Source organism: Cynara cardunculus (genome assembly GCF_001531365.2).
Source record: "Cynara cardunculus var. scolymus isolate 2C chromosome LG 2, CcrdV1, whole genome shotgun sequence".
In the NCBI taxonomy this organism is placed as follows: domain Eukaryota; kingdom Viridiplantae; phylum Streptophyta; class Magnoliopsida; order Asterales; family Asteraceae; genus Cynara; species Cynara cardunculus.
The window spans coordinates 9547189-9553683 of NC_037529.1; positions in this window are offsets into that span (position 1 = coordinate 9547189).

Genomic DNA, 6495 nt, shown 5'->3' on the forward strand with positions numbered 1-6495 from the left:
GTTTCCCATCTCATCATGAAATTTTATATATAATGTCAACATGAATTGTAGTATATTGTCATTTGTATCAACTTATTTATGCACAATTACAAAAACTTAAAACAGTTAAAGATAACGATCTAATATTGAAACTACCAGTTACCTTTCGATCTCCAATGTCACCAAAATCTTAAAGTTCTCGATGGTATTGTAAGCATCGAAGTGAGGTGAGGTGATTTGTTATATATATATCTTTGCTGCAGAATAGTTTTGGATCTGTGTTTTGTATATAACATCAGAATGAAGTGAATTATGATGACGCATCCACTGTATTTCTGTGAGTGCGTTCACTGATTTGGTTAGTTGTGCATTTACTTTTTGAACATCGAACATAAAAGGATCAAAGTAGAATGAACAAAACCCATTTGATATATATGTTCACGATCTGCAGTACAAAATACAATGCCTAAGGAGCCGTTTACCAACAAAAATTTGGTTCTTGATATGTTTGCTTTCAAAGTCATGGTTTGGTCTGGGTAACCAGGTAAGTGACAGGGTCTGGGTAAGCAATGCTCAATTACCTGGTAAGAGTTTCAGTTAGTAGGGAGAGGATATTGGTAAACATTGTCTAACCATGCACTCACCCTCTAACAACCATTAAACATTTAGGTGGTGTTTGTGTTTTAAGAGGTGCTGAAGTCTGAAGTCTGAATTCACGTCTGAATTTTAAGAGGTGGTGCTGAAGTCTGAAATCTGAATTCACTTCTGAATTTTAAGAGGTGGTGCTGAAGTCTGAAATCTGAATCAGTCAGACTGTTTGTTTTTACGTCTGAAATCTGAAATCTGAATCAGTCAGACTGTTTGTTTTTACGTCTGAAATCTGAAATCTGAATCAGTCAGACTGTTTGTTTTTACGTCTGAAATCTGAATCAATAAAACTGTTTGTTTTTGTAAACTGACAAACTTCTGAAGTCTGAAATCTGAATCAATTCATTTCAATTAAATTTAACTGAAATATCCAATCATTTAAACCATTTGTAAACTACCATATACTTTTAACACATGAATATGAATTGATTCACAGTGAATAAGCTTTGAAATGAACCCTAATTATGCAAATCTTTAATTAGGGTTTATAAAGATCAAGAACAGATAAGTTGATTCACATTGCAGTTTTTCACTTCAACATCCTTCTCCTCTTTACCCTTACCCTCATCGAACTTCCATCGGAGCAATGGAGTCTCCGGTCGTGAACCCCTCTTTCCCCCTGCCGGAACTCCGTCCCTCCGCAACCGCACCCCACCGCCGGAGTTCCGGGATTTCCGACTTACTTGCTTCCTCGAAATGGGTTTTTGCAAAAGATCCGAATCTGGGGTAAAGTTTAGAACCTTCGAAGATATAATAGCCGGTAGATCCGTTTTCCCGGTGATCTTCATCTTCTCCGACTAGATTCAGTCATCAGTTTAGCTGTTAAACCCATTACTACTTGAGAAGAAGTTGAAAACGAACCGGCGACCATGAAAATGGAGCTCAGAAACACAAAGAAAGCAAGATTAAAATTCAGATGATTTCAGACTTCCATTTTTCACTTAAAATTCAGATGATTTTAAGAGGTTTTAAGCTCTTAATTTGAAAAAAAAACAGTCTGAAATGGTAAATGTCTGACCGAATCAGACTCCAGATGTAATTAAGAGACTTTTTTTGAAAAACAAACAGCCCCTTAGGGTGCATTTGGTATACTGGACAGAACAGAACAAAACAGAGATCTTGTTTCATGTTCAACAAGTCTTTTATGTAGAACAGAGAGGAACAAAGTGGAACAAACATATTCCACCCCTACTCCATGGAACAAGGTGGAACAAACGTACATTTTACTAACATAACCTCAAAATAAAACTTAAATCTCTTCCAAAACATCAAATAGGACTCCTTTTTTATATTTTATTCATTCTTTAAATTTTATTTATTGTATTTTATGTTTTTTAAACTTTCATTTTACTGTTCTCAAAACTATTCAGTCTTTTTTTTATCAAGTCGATTATAACCACTACCTACATTCCACGATAATATTATTTTTCTACGGTTTATATATTTTTATTAATTTATGTAATTTATTATATACTAATAATAAAAAACAACGTAGAAAAGGGATAATATAAAAATTGGAAACTACATAAACTTTTTATTTTGGTGTCATTTAATCGTTTTGACAAAAACTTTCTAATAATACATTTTGTTATAACAAATAATTATCTATTATAATTTAATAAATTACATAAATTCATCAAAATATATAAACAACTCGTTATAGGTAAATTGATCATTTTATTTGTTATGTCTTACCAAACGCTGAACAACAGTTCTGTCTCGTTCACGAAAAAATTAATATCTACAAGTCCTACAGACAACTTTGGACATGCCACAATGTTTTTTTTTTTTTTTTTTTGTAAGGGTGTCCGGGCCAAAGCCCGACTAATCCCCGGCAAATTTGGAGGCTAAACATGGCCCCACTTAAATGTCGCCAACACTCCCCTCCCAGGGCTCGAACTCGGGTTCATGACTATGCCATGCCCAAGCCTTTACCACTAGGCTGGAAGGTCTTTGACGTGCCACAACGCTTTGAAGGTCAAAAGTGAAAATCCACATGGATTCTAAATACACAGTGGTCCATAAAATTACGTTAGGTCAATTACACCCAAATCTACAGGTTTAAGGGGATGTTCGATAACAGCTTAATGGCTGTATAACATATATGGCTTATTCGGTAAACCATTGTTGTTCGGAAATGACTTATTGATTCAGAAATGGGCTGAGTCGCTCAGCCAATTGGTAGAGTCATATGCGCTCACCCCTTCTCTTACCATTCCTACCCTTCGTGATAAACCAAAAAAAACACCCACCCTAGACCTGCTCTCCTGAACAATGAGTTGATGCCTCCCTGATCATTGAGAACTGCTATTTTCTTCCCGATATTTCTTTTTGAACAATGGATTGATGCCTCCTAAACAATGGAATATGGAATCTCTTGCTGCTTCCTCGTCCGATCAGCAGCCTTATTGGGCGGTGTTTCACTTCAACCTCTCCAAAACTGGATGAACAGTCAGTTTTCTTCTTAATTTTAACTTCATTTTGGGAGTTTTAGTTCAATGGTGGTATGACCGGATAAAGATGAAGATGGGATATGTTTTTTTCTCAAACGATCCCTAAACACAAATGGGTTTTGTCATGAAGTTCCTGCCCCAAAATCGACGGGGTTATTATAGTTCAGCAGAATCGAAAGAAGATGGCAGATAGGTTATGTTCTTGCAGTTCATGCCCTAAAACACCGGTAAGCAATTTTGGATAATTCATTATAGTGTATATGCAATTTGATGAACTGTAGTGACAGAAGGATTACCTGTCCTTTGAATGAATTGAATCAGTTTTTGGAGATAAGATTAGTGGATGTTGTCAAGAGATACAATTAGGAGATGAATTTGAAGATTGTCAAGCAAAGGGTCATTTCTGCCATTCAGAACGTTTATTCAGCACAACAACCGAACAATAACTTATTTGTTATCATATAGACAACTTTACCAATACAAAAAGTTTTATCCATACAGGTCTTAATGGAAAACGAACCGAACAGCCCCTAAGTCTAACAACTAATCAAGCATACACATCTGAAACATACATCTTTTGATAAATAGAGAACAAAAGATAGGGAGAAGATGATACTCACGTGGCATAATATGATCAAGGTGCATGTAATGGATGCGGGCAATCACAGAATTATGAAATGGATTCAGCAGCAACACCCACATCCTTCCAAGTTTTGAGAGGTTGATAAACTTTTGGCTATAATCTCGATTCAGGCGACAGAAATTCTTCTTGGGCATCCAAGAAGCAACCTGTCGTTGAGTCTATCAACAACTGAAGCAGAGTTGATTGCTGGTGCATGTTAGTGTGTTTGAATGAGAAGAATCCTTCAACAGTTTGGGTTGGTGCAATCTCAAAGTACAACAATTTTATGCAATAAAATTGTGCTATGAAGTTGTCAAAGAATCCCATGCTTCAGGGTCGTAGCAAGCACATTGACATGGGGTTTCATTACCTAAGAGATCTTACAAAAGGAGCAGTTGAGCTTAATCACTGTGGCACAGAACATCAACCGGCAGACATCATGACCAAGCCTCTCAAGCTGAAAATTTTCATCAGGCTGAGTGAAGAATTAGGAGTTTGTGAAGATATAAACTGAATGTGATCAACTCCACCTTTTTAGTCTTTTTACTACTTCCTTTTTGTAAGGCTATTTATAGTGCCTAAAGCTTATTGAGTGAAGTCATCCAGTACTCTCCAGTTACTGTGTAAGTGTGTGTAATCTCTAAATTGAGTCTAACAATTCTAACCCCAAAAAATGCTGACCAGCGCATAAATTGCAGTCACTTGGTAGACTCGGTGTCTGGTTGTATTAAGAGTGACCAATTACTTTGTTCTTTGATGCACCCCTGAAAAAATGAAGAGAGAAATAACTTTTCTAATAATGACAATACATGTAGACAAATTTCAGTACCACATAAATGCTCGATTCTTAATTTGAACTTTGCTGTTATTGTGATTGTTCATCAAGGCAGATTGATATTATACAATGCAACCAAAGATTGATATTTTTCAATTGAATTTGTTATTACTGTGATTGTTGACAAAGGCATATTGATATGCTTGAAAGCAACCAAAGATTATTCCACTAATGGTTCTAAATTCTTAGGACTTGAATCATAGAATTTACTACAATCATGAGATAAGAATCACAGATGGCTTATTGGCTTGCACCCAAGGAAAAAAAACCCGATTTCCACTTTGAAATTTGATAAAACCAGCTTGATGGAAATTATTTTCTATCGAAGGGGTTTAATAGAATCAGCTTAACCAATCCCAAGTTCCTATTCAAATTAGATAGAATCAGTTTAATATAGAATAATTTAGTGTTCAAAGTCGAATATAATCAGCTTAATCAAACACATTTCCTTTATAGAATCAATGTAATTAGACAGTTTCATGTCCAAAGTTCTTCAAAAGCAAAATCAGCCCAGTTCTGAAAGTATGGTTAGATAATGAACCCTAATTGAATCCGGATCAGACGTTCTTGTAAATGATGAAGCTAATTAATTTTGAATGGTTTCTAAGGAATTCAAAAAGGTGAAAAATTCTTTTAGGAAAAACTTCAAAATTCGAATGAAACTATACAAAATAAAAAATAAAACTCTATGCAATTCATCAACCAGAGTCACAACTAATGCAACCAATCAGTAGTTGATTTAAGAATCAATAAATATATCATGCCAACTTGCAAAGAGAAGGATCACATGTGCTCTAGCCTTTAGGTTTTCATTAAGAAGATGCAACATCCATCCCTAACAATAGGAGGAGCCTATAAATTTCATGAAGCTCATTGATTGGGACATCATATCACACGAAGCGGAAGAAACAGAGGATGTGTGAACTCCACAATTAGGTATGAATTTTCAACTTGAAATTGGAAATTGCAATGTAATAAATTGAAATCACCCATGCACATAAAGTTGTCGGACAATCAAATACGATGGAAGTTAGATCGAAACCAAAATTGAACGAGATATAGCATACCTGTGAATGGGAAGTTTCCAGAAGTAGTGGTGATCGGGAGTTCCCGAAGTAAAACAAGAGGCAAAACATAAAGTGTTTGATGATTTCAAGAACAAAAATAACCCTCAAACAATCACCAAAAACAACCATATTGCGGCCTTATTACCCCAATCAATTCCCAACTTGACCCACTAATGGAGATTCTAGAAGCAAGAGAAGAACGCAGAAGCAGCAACGGCAACGCGAACAAGTTGTAGAAGAGCGAAGTAGCATCAGAAGAATGCAAAGGCAGAAGAAGAGCACAAGTTCAGCAGAGAGAAGAAGTGGTAGAAGAGCGAAGTAGCAGATCAAGAACAAAAGCAGAAGGGCGAAGAAGCAGCAACACATCGAAGAAGGTAGATCAATAGTAGCTGAACAGCGTACCGATCAGAACGACCTGCGTTTTGTTGGATGAGTTTTTTCTTTAGCCAAAATGGAGCGGCCACTTTAATAAATTTGTTTATTATAGTATTGTCATTTTCTTTTATTTTAGAAATATATTTTTAAATTATTTTTATTAAGATATTATATTTTGAATTTTTTTTACCTATTATATTATTATATAATTTTTTTAGTTAAATTTATTCATTATACCAAATTTTTATGCACTTACTATTCAGGTAAGCTGACCATATATACTATAAAATTAGGGGGGTGCTAATGGCACCCCTTATAAGGGGTGTTGATTGTGTTGGAAATTGTGTTGAGTTAAAAATTCAGAAAACATCAAATCAATTTTAAAAATATATTATATTTAATTATTATTAGTATTTAATATATATATATATATATCAATTAATTAAGTTATATTATATAATTATATATATAATCTTTATATACTTTATATATATTATATAATATTTTTATTTATAT